The following is an 11,349-nucleotide window of genomic DNA, read 5'->3' as shown; positions in this document are numbered from 1 at the left end:
GCGCGGGCGGCGGCGGGCGCAGTCGGGCTTCCCGTGGGCCCGCGATGGCCTCGGCGGGCCGCGGCCGCGAGGGGGAGGCTAGGTGGCGACGTGGAGGCCCGGGGTTGGACGGGACAGCGGCGGCGATGACGTGGCGAGTCGCGATTGGCCGGAGTGAGGTGTCCGGCGGACATGTCCGGCACGGGCGAACGTGTCCGGCGGCATGAGGATGAAGATGGCTAGGGTTAGGGGGGTTCATCCGCGAATTTCGGGGGAGGTGGCCTATTTATAGATTCTGGGAGCTAGGAGAGTCCAAATGAGGTGCGGTTTTCGGCCACGCGATCGTGATCGAATGACTGAGAGATTGGAGGAGGTTATGATGGGTTTTGGGCCACTTTGGAGGGGTGTTGGGGTGCAACACAAAGAGGGCTTTACGGTTCCTCGGTTAACCGTTGGAGCATCAAACGACCTCCAAATGGAACGAAACTTGACAGGCGGTCTACCGGTGGTGTACCAAGGCCACTTGGCAAGACTCGGTCCATTCCGAGAATGTTTAATACCCGCTCACAATGAGAGACAAAAGGGGGACGCCGGAGGACATACGAGTGCCGGATTGCAAGACGGACAACGGGGAAAAAGCTCGGATGCAAGAAACGAACACGTATGCAAAATGAAATGCACATGATGACATGGAAAAATGCAACAAGCAAGCAATGACATGGCAACTACGGCGAATAAATGGAAGACACCTGGCGCATCAAATCCGGGGCATTACAAACGCCTCGTGGATTGAGCCTTTCTTGGCCTACCTAAATAGGCAGGAGCTCCCTGAAGACCAAAATGAAGCACGCTGCATTGTCTGGCGCTCTAAAGCTTACAAAGTCCATGAAGGAGAACTCTATAAGAAAAGTACTACCGGAGTGCTCCAAAGGTGCATCTCTGAAGAGGAAGGGCGGCAGCTCTTGGCTGAAATCCACGCAGGACTGGGCGGGCACCACGCTGCGGCTCGAGCACTAGTCAGCAAGGCCTTCCGTACAGGTTTCTATTGGTCGACGGCCCGAGCAGACACACAGGACCTTGTCCAACACTGCGTCGGTTGCCAGCTCTTCGCCAATCAGAGCCATATGCCCCCTACCGCTCTCCAAACAATCCCCATAACTTGGCCCTTCGCGGTCTGGGGGTTGGACATGGTTGGACCCCTTAAAGGGGGAAGCCATAAGAAAAAATACTTATTGGTCATGGTTGACAAGTTCACCAAATAGATAGAAGCCAAACCAGTGAAAACGGCTGAATCCGGACCAGTTATAGAGTTTATATTTGGGGTCGTACACCAATACGGTGTCCCCCACAGCAGCATCACCGATAATGGCTCGAATTTCACGGCCGATGAGGTGAAATCTTGGTGCGGCAAAATGAGGTGAAATCTCGATTATGCTTCCGTCTACCATCCTCAAACAAATGGCCAGGTCGAACGAGCAAACGGTCTTATTATGAGCGGCATCAAACCTAGACTAGTGCGATCCTTGACAGAGTTGGATACTCAGTGGGTCGAGGAGCTCGACTCCGTACTCTGGGGGTTGCGGACCACACTGAATCACACCACCAGATACACCCCCTTTTTTATGGTGTACGGCGCGGAAGCAGTACTACCATGCGACATAATACATGATTCGCCATGCATACGCATGTACGAAGAGAAAGAAGCTGAGTTAGATCGGCAGGATAGTTTGGATGCCCTGGAGGAGGAGCGCAATGTCGCTAAGGCCCGTTCCGCATTCTATCAGCAACAGGCTCGACGATACCAAAGCAGAGAAGTGCGGGCCAAAACTTATAATATTGGCGAACTCGTTCTACGCTTACCAGAGAAGAAGAAGGACAAGCTCAAACCCAAGTGGGAAGGCCCCTTCATCATCGACAAAGTTCTCACTGGAGGAGTGTACCACCTACGTAATGCATCCGATAACAAACTCGAGCCGAACCCATGGAACACGGCTAGACTCCGGAGATTCTACGCCTAGTGCCGAACTCAGTGTTCGTCTCCTTAAACCCTCCTTTTCCAATTATGCTCCCTCCCTTTTTCCTTTCTCGATCTATTTCTTTTCACACAAGTATTTCATACAGTGCGGATTCCTGGATTACTCCGGCCGCACTATGTGTGTAAACTTTTCCTGGGGGCTTCCTATACGGAAGCTTAATATAAATTACTTTAAGGGATTCTTGCCCATAACACATGCATTTCTTTTTCCATGTGTGCCTTTTCGTCACCATTATATGCATCGATATGACTTAAGACGTGGCCAAGCTGGGTTGCCTAGCTCCTGTGTTTATGCCCTACGTTCCCTTTAATTCGGCTAGGGCATAAGGGGAGCACTCTGCGATTGTTACTGCCGGTTGAGCTGGATGTGTACCTCAGACTGGGTGAAGCCGAAAGCTAGTTTCCTTAAGAGAATATTCGGTCGGTGAACAAAAGATGTCTTTGTTTATTATAACATTAATCTCCAGAAGTTTTGCATCCCGCGCTTTGGTTCGCAGTCCGGACATGTGCCTTGACACATGCCTACCCAGGGAAAGGAACCCTTAACGGAACTATTCTCCCTGGAAGATGTTTCTTGCTAACCATGCAATATAACATAACTAGTTGGGTACTTGTCTGTTCAAGCACTTATGACCCCTACGCCTGGTCTCCACGCACACTCTGGTTTTATATAACCGAGCGGGTATTCGGACACACCCCGGACTTTAGGATCCGGGGGCTGAAGCGAAAAGGTCCGCCACGACAAATGATTTTAAATCCAGCTAGGGGCTACTTATGTCCATCGAATTACACAGTCATTTGGACAGATTATATTCATCCTCTATACCATCCAACAGGCTATCAAACTTACAATCCTGTTGAGAATACTTTGCGACTAACGCCACCTGGTCATATACCAGATTCACAGGAATTTCTTGCCCATCTGGCCCGGCCGGTCCAACTTCGGCCATATGGTTGGGGTCCAGCTTGGTGTAGCGCATCTTCACCATCGCTCATGCTTCCCTTGCACCTTTCCGGTAGGCGGATATCTTCCACAAAAGGAAGCGCTGCCGTGCTCCCTGAAGCATGTCCACAAGCCCCCCCCCCATGCCCTTCGGCAGGGAGCTTGATGGCCACAAAGACCGCGCAATGCCCTGCATCACCTGCCGAGCTCGCTCGTGCAGTTGTGAGAGGTCCTGCAGTAAATCACCTATAGATGCGGGCATCTCCTCCTCAGGGCGACCCGTCAGCATTCCTGCAAACATAACTTTTTCAATATGCTTCCTCGCCGAACTATACTACAGTTCATTTAGGCACTTACGATAAATGCCGCGGCGAAGCCTTTTGTTGTCCTTCACGGAGTCCACCAGTTGTGCGCGGACATCTTTCAATTCCACATCCAGCCGAACATTGGCATCTTGGAGCATATTCTTATCATGCTTCACTTGCGTCAGGATGCACTCACCGGCCTTTAGTTGCCTCTAGAGATGCGACTCGTCCTCCCCGCCGCCCTCCATATTTACTCCGGGGTTGTCTACAGAACTCTCTGTTAAATTTGTCATACTAGCCGGTTGCTAACTGGTGCATTTTCATATAATTCAGATAAATATTACCACACAAGGCCTTCTGGGATTCCTCTAGCTTGGCAATTGTGGCCCTCAGCTGAGTCTTGCACTCCTCTAGCTCCCGAGCCAATTGCTCATTCTTATCAACAATAATTTGCGCATGAATTGATACTTAAAACTGTTGTTTCAACCGTTTCAAGTCTCATGGGCTACTACTATATACATGCTCTTCAAGCTTTTTACCCGTATATCTTTGGTATACTGGACTGTCGCCCGGGTGAGTCCGCTTTGAGCAGCTCGGATGTATGCGTCTCCCGAATTGAAGGCATTAAACGCCTCCTCGGAGAACATGTTGTTGCGAAGCACGACCTGTCGATGCCGATGATCCATGACGCTCTCTACCTCCGAATTTGTGGCAGAGAGCATATCTGCGTCCTCTATCGGAGGACTATGCGGCGTTGGCCCTACGTCCGCCTCCTCTCTCAAAGTTGGTCTTGGAACCCGACTGGTGGAGGCGTGGTTGGTAGGATCTCCGGATACAGTCCGGATACTCCTCTTCCTGCCAAAATGTACGAAGGGAGATGTTATACTTCAGACGACAACAAAATTGCATGACAGGTTGTTTTCTTACCTCTGTAGAGGCGTGTCAGTTCTAATCGCCTTCCTCTTGAGCCTACCCGATGCGTACGGCTGTGGCTGACGGGTCCCTACGGGCTCGGCCCTGCGCTCCGAACGTCACTTCTGCAAAAGCATGACATATCAGGGATAAGGTGTGACATCAGGAGAGAATTCTCTTCGCAGGATCGAGTTTTCGGTTTGGCTTACACGCGACGAAGGTAACAGTCCGGGATAATCGGTGGTACTAGCCACTGGGGCGCCGTCACGGCTCGATCCAGGGCCCTTTCGGGGTCCTCTGGCTGCGGAGAAGGGATGGTGATTCCTTCCACGTCCCTCCTCAGCTCCTGCTTGGAAATATCGACGCAGGAGAACTTTAGCAAAGAACGCCACAATGAGTGAAGCGATAAAATAAAGAACAACTTACCCAGTTTGGGGGATTGTACATGGAGAATTCGTCTCGCGGTTTGATATGGAGGAATTCCTCCTCTTCTCCTTTGTACAGGTCGGACAGTATCCTTGCCAGAGCGGTGGGGGAGTCCGGACCCTTACGGCCGCAGCGGGTGGCATGGTCTGTCCCATTGTAGTGCCACATGGGATTGTTCCGATATTGAAGCGGCTGCACTCCCCACATTATACATATTGCCATCACCTCGACTATTGTCAGTCCGGATTTGGCCAGTAACTTTATGATGTTCATCAGGAAATGTACCTCCCTAGAATCCTCTTCTTGGGGGCCTCGGGGGCGCCAGCTTAGGTGTGCCCTCGGCGGAGAGTTACTGAACTTGGGGAGTCCCGTCCGGATTCAATCCAGAAGAGGAGCATCGTCAATATAAAACCACTATGAAGCCCAGTTGTCTGGAGACTTCTTGGGAGTACCGGATAGGTATCTGGTCTCAGCAATACGCCATACTTCGGCCCCTCCCACTTGACATAGGGATTCTCCCTGGTTGCGGGGGACAAGGCAGAACAACTTCTTCAACAATCCGAAATGAGCCTCACAGCCTAGAAATAGCTCGCAAAGGGCGACGTACCCTGCTATATGCAGTATGGAGGCTGGCGTAAGATTGTGCAGCTGGAGGCCATAGAACTCCAGAAGCCCGCGAAGGAATGGATGAATAGGAAACCCGACGCCCCCTTAACAGATGCGGCATTAAGCATATTCGCTCCTCTGGAGACGGATTGGGGGATCTCTCCGCTTGTTCTCCGCCGTTATAGGAGGCCATTCTGGCTCGCACAGGGACCATGAATGCCGGCGGGAGGAGCCCTTGGGTTTGTAACTTTATCAAGCGGCTATGAGAAACTGAACACTCTCCCTAGTCTCCCGGCTTGGGGCAAGGGGAGCAAGCAGAAGAGTTGTGAGAACTGGCCATGCTGGAATGGTTTTTTCTGGGTGCTCTGTTGGATGCTTGCTCGAGGAGGGAGAGTGAAGTTTGGATCTGGGAATCCCCGTCTGTTCAAATAGGCGGCTAGCCCGAAGGACCAAGGGTGGCAAATGCAAAAGTGCCTCGACTCCTCACATTCGTACGACACATGGAAATGGTCATAATTGATACATAGAATCCGAGGAGTATAACATTAATGAAGACGCCGGACACTGTTCGTCGTGATGGGAATCTTGGAATATTCGGAGGAGGAACCCGCCTTGCAATGCCGAAGACAAGACTGCGCGCCGGACTCATCGTCATTGAAGCCCGGGTTCAGGGGCTACTGAGGGAGTCTTGGATAAGGGGGTATTCGGACAGCCGGACTATATTCATCGTTCGGACTATAGAAGCGTCATGATACAAGACTGAAGACTTCGGCTCGTGTCCGGATGGGACTCTCCTTTGCGTGGAAGACAAGCTTGGTGATCCGGATATTATATTTCCTTCCTTGTAATCGACTCCATCTAAACCCTAACTCTCTGGTGTCTATATAAGCCGAAGAGGATGGTCCTTAGAAGGCCGATCACAATTACAATCATACCATCATAGGCTCGCTCATAGGGTTTAGCCTCTACGATCTCGTGGTAGATCTACTCTTGTATTCCTCATATCTTCAATATTAATCAAGCAGGAAGTAGGGTTTTACCTCCATCGAGAGGGCCCAAACCTGGGTAAACATTATGTCCCTCGCTTCCTGTTACCATTAGCCTAAGACGCACAGATCAGGACCCCCTACCCGAGATCCGCCGGTTTTGACACCGACAGCGGGCGCAGAAGGTACATTTTTCTCTTTGGTGCTAAGGAGCCAAGGATATACGCATGTTCCCAAGGAATCCCCAAATGGTTTCCATTCCAGTGTAAAAGGACCAAGACCATGAGCTCGGCACAACGGATGTCATCGCCGAGCCCACCTCTGCATCACGCCCAGAAGCTTTGCAGGCGAAGACCACCTTTCATCAGAATAAGATGTACTCCTTGTCCCCTTTCAAAATGGGTCATTGTGGGATCCCTTCCCGCCTGTGTGGTGGGGGAAGAAGACCAAGGCCACTATAAATAGTGACTAGCCTCCACCGTAGAGGGGGTCAAACCATTCTCTCCCGAGAGCCCTCACAAGGTCGCTCTACCACAATACTAGTTCATTCGCCAACCTCCTCGTGAGGCCAATCCAACAAAAGCAGGAGTAGGGTTTTACACCGCAAGGTGGCCCGAACCTGGGTAAAATTGTCATGTTCATCTTCTTCCCCGCTCACGCGAACCCGACGAGGCTAGGCCGTGGGGTGGTGAGCTTGCGATCAGAGATCGTCGAGATCCGCACACACCCCAGAGTTCAAACCTTCTTGGGTCTGCGAAGCCCTGATTCCAACATTTGACGCGCTAGGTAGGGGCATGTCAAAGCTCTTTCTTCATCGATCGTGCTCCGCCCTCGCCTCGTCACCACCATGGCAGATGCCGCCCCCCAGGCTTGGCGGCCTATGGCCTATGGGAACGCCGCAGGTTTCCTGGCCTTCACCCCTAGCCTGCGCCAGGTGCGGTGACCGGCGAAGTTTAGGCCGGTGCTGTCCTCGCGTTATGATGCCGCAGCTGACCCCCAGGAGTTGCTCCGGCTATACGCACAGGCCTTCCAAGCAGCCGGTGGTGATGATAAAGCCATGGCCAACTGGCTCCCTCTGGCCCTCACGGAGATGCCACGCTCATGGCTCCGCGGCCTCCCCAAGGCCTCAGTGTCTTCCTGGGAGGAGCTCTGGGTCAGTTCATCATGCACTTCGCGGCCCCCGGGCCTCACGCGGTTGCTTGTGCCCTCGGCGGGTCATGGGCTCCCACGTCCAGTCGCCATGTCAAGCAGCTCCTCCGCCAGGAAAACGCTACTCGGCCGCAGCATGAGGCCTCCCGAGGCCACGTGAGGCCTGAGGCCGCCATCACCTTCGACTCCAAGGATCATCCCAGGACTGCGGCTGCTGCTGGTGCACTCCCTATGTTGTGCAAGCCTATCATCAACAATGTTGTGGTCACCAAGACCCTCATTGACAGTGGTGTCAGCCTCAACATCCTCTCCTTAGAGGCCTTCGACATGCTCCGGGTGCCCTACGACTAGATCGTGCCCACCAAGCCTTTCTGGGAGTGACCAAGGGCTCAGCCATCCCCGTGGGGCAGGTGCGTCTCCCAGTCACCTTCGGCACTCGCGAAAATTACCCGAGCTCATCAACTTTGACGTGGTCCGCATCGGCCTCCCGTACAACGCCAACCTCCGGCCCTCGCCAAGTTCATGGCGGTGACGCACACAAGCTACAACATCATCAAGATGCCTGGTAGCAACGGCATCATCTCGATGGTCGGTGACACCAGGGATGCAGTCCGGGCCCTCAAGGTCACCTACAAGGCCGCGGCCGCCTCACGCCCCGGCGTCTGAGACGCTCCGGAGGCTCCAGAAGCCGCTCGCACGCAGAAAAAGCAGTTGTTCTCCCAGGATCGGGCCAAGACGAAGCAGGTACCAGTCAACAACGGGGTCTCAGGTCCCACCTTCCCCATTGGCGCCAGCCTTTCCCCGGAGCAGGATGAGGCATTGGTTGGCTTCCTCTGGGCAAACAAGGACGTGTTTGCATGGGAAGCGTCCAACATCGTCGGTGTCCCGCGGGATATGATCGAACACCACTTGATGATGTGCCCCAGTGCGCGCCCTATGAAGCAAAAGGCACGACGACAAGAACAAGAGAAGCAAGCGTTCATCGTCCAAGAGGTTTGCAGGTTGCAATAAGCCGGTGTTATTCAAGAAGTTTGGCACATGGATTGGCTCGCCAACCCAGTCATTGTCCCCACGAAGGGTGGCAAGGAGCGCATGTGTGTCGACTTCACGAGTCTCAACAAGGCTTGTCCTCAGGACCCCTTCCCGCTCCCGCACATTGACCAGATCATGGACTCTCAGGTTATCATCAAATCAAGATGGTGGTGGAGGATGTTGAGAACACGGCCTTCCTCTCCCTGTGCGGTGTGTATTGCTACACCTGCATGCGTTCAGGCTGTGGAATGCCGGTGCGAACTTCCAACGGTTGATGCGCATCGCTCTGTGACAGCAGCTCGGGAGAAATGCGGAGGCATACATCGACGACATCATGGTCAAGTCACGAGAGGTGAGGACTGAGCGAGTCCTGGAGTAAAAGGTCCTCGAGCATCCGGTTTATTGGATATGGGACGGACTGATGGGCCGTCAAGATACAAGACAAAAGACCACCTCTCGTGTCCAGTGGGGACTACTGTATACGTGGATGGAAAGTTTAGGTGTCCGGATACACTATTTCCTTTCTGTTAAACCAACTTTGTACAACCCTAAGCCCCTTCGATATGGGCTCGGCTGGCCAAAGACGGACTATTACATCCTTCAGGGCCAGTCCTACCACCCTGTGCAGCTCCGTCAGCTGTTTCAACTAATCGCTAAGGGGCGCCGGATACTCTGGCGCAAGGTACTGCGACCAGAATAGCTTCTCCATTGTGCTCCCCTCTTTGGTGTGGAAGAACTTGGCGGCGTCTGCAATACTCCTCGGTAGATCTGCAAAGGCTCCTGGAGACCTCCAATCTCGGGTCAGCAATATATATCTCTTACTTTTAAATTTACTCTGCATGAGAAAGGCCTTACCAACCGCTATTTATCTCGCCTCCTGGATCTCCTGGTGAGCGCCCTGGGCTTCAACCCGGGCTTCTTTCACGCTCTCAAGCGCTTTTGTGAGCTCAGAGGCTTGTTCCGAACTATTCTGCTCCAAGGACTCACACTTGGCAATGGCGTCCTTGAGCTCCTGTTCGACCTCACCCACCCGCGCCTCGTGTTGTTCACGGGTGGTAAACTCCACCTCCAACTCCTTGGCCTCTTTGTCAGCGGCCGCCTTGTTCACCTTCGCCTCCTTCTGGGCTAGGGCGAGGATGCTCTTGAGGGACTTGACCTCGGCTGCGCCAACTGTGACTATAGTCATAACACTCAGTAAATTAAAACAAATTAGCACACATATCACTTTAGGTATGTAATAGTGCCGCATACATTGGGTTTCGTCAAACTGCTTATTGACGCGGTCGAGTTCCTCATCGGCTAGCCGAAGTTTCCGATTGAGCTCGGAAACCTCTGCGGCTTGGGCAGTAGCCGCCAGCATAGATGCATGTCCAACAAGATAGTATGATACATTATCAACTTGTTTTTGATCCTCTATCTGAATTGTTCTAATCCGGACAAAGTCTCAGGGGCTACTGTCTATGCATGGGTTCAACCTTGCACATAAAACAAAACTTGTAAGAGAATTACATTGCATACCTCAAAGCCCGTCAGTAGGCTGTTGAAGGCTTCGGTCAGTCCGCTCTTCGCAGACCGAACCTTTTCCATAACCACACCTATCAGGGTGTGGTGCTCCTCCATGATGGAAGCGCTCTGCAGCGCTTCCTCTAGAGAATTAATGGCCACCGGATTAACAGAGGCCGTCGATGGAGCTGCTGCTCCTCCCCCCTCTATTGAAGGGGGGTTTTGGTCAAAACCTGGAGCCGTATTGGTCTCCAGGACGGTGTTCGGCGAGGGACTGAACTGTTGAGGCCCCCCCACCCTCGTGGTCATGGGGGTTGCCGTGCCCCGCTCTGCGAAGTTTGAGGTGTTACCCTCGGACGTCTTCTGGACAACCTCATCCACCCCTCCTTGGCCAGGAAAGGTCCTTTGGGATGACACCTCGGTGTCCTCCATGGCAGGGGGGAAAGGCTCGCGATGGTCCGTCACTCTCTGCCTCTTCAAGCGGTAGAGAATTCCTTGATGAGGTTGAGGGAATTGGGATATCGCACAGAGGGCTGAAAGGCAAATAAATATATGATTTATATAGAAGTTGCAGATTAAACGAAAACTCAACAAGTAAGCTTTCTATACTTACATTTCGGCCAGGGGCTTCTCCCTTTGGGCCCTCTTCGGGCTGTGTTCGGACTCTGAGTCCAAACTAACCGAAAGGGTTATATTCCCCCTCTTCAGCGTCGCTCCCTCCATATTCTTGGAGGTTGTCCTCTTCTTCCTCCTCATCTTCCATGGGGAGTCGCTCTCCACTTCCTCCTCCTCCTCCTCTTCATCCTCATTTTCCTCGTGAGAGGAGACAACCTCGGTCTCTCCGGACACTTTGTCCGAAGGACCTTTGCGGAGGGGCCCGTCCTTGGGCCCCTTGCCCTTCTTCTTGGTCTTCTTCTCCGGCGGCTGATAGGGCGCCGGGACCAACATCTACTCTAGCTGAGGAGTGAATGGGTCCTTGGGTAATGGAGCCGGACTCTTAATCCGCTCCAACTTCTTGGTCCAGCCCTGAAGAGAGGTGGGCTGATAAGTTTCGTATTGATTGAATATATAGCCTAGATATATCTTCAGAAAATTAACACTTACCGGTGTGGCCGGATTCTTGGCGTCAAGACCGACGTCTTCGGTCTCCATAGGCCAGCTCTTCTGTGCCTTGAAGAGTAGCTTCCACATTCCATCGTGCATTGTGCCGAGGAAATGTTGCAGAGTCTGCGGCTCCTCCGGATTTGAACTCCCACATGAGGGAAGTCCGGCGCTGGCATGGGAGGATGCGGCGGAAGAGCATAATTTGCACTACGTTGGTTAGACCAAAGTTTTTGCTCAACACGTTGGTGATACGCGTTTGCAGCGTTTGCCCCTCCTTCTAAGACCCCTAGTTGAGGCTCTTTATGGTCCAGGAGATGAGCCTCATGGGGGGTCCGGATCTGAACTCTAGAATCGCCGCCCACTTAGTGT

This window comes from Triticum dicoccoides, chromosome 2B (assembly GCF_002162155.2).
Source record: "Triticum dicoccoides isolate Atlit2015 ecotype Zavitan chromosome 2B, WEW_v2.0, whole genome shotgun sequence".
Taxonomy (NCBI): Eukaryota; Viridiplantae; Streptophyta; class Magnoliopsida; order Poales; family Poaceae; genus Triticum; species Triticum dicoccoides.
Note: the sequence above shows the minus strand (reverse complement) of the source record.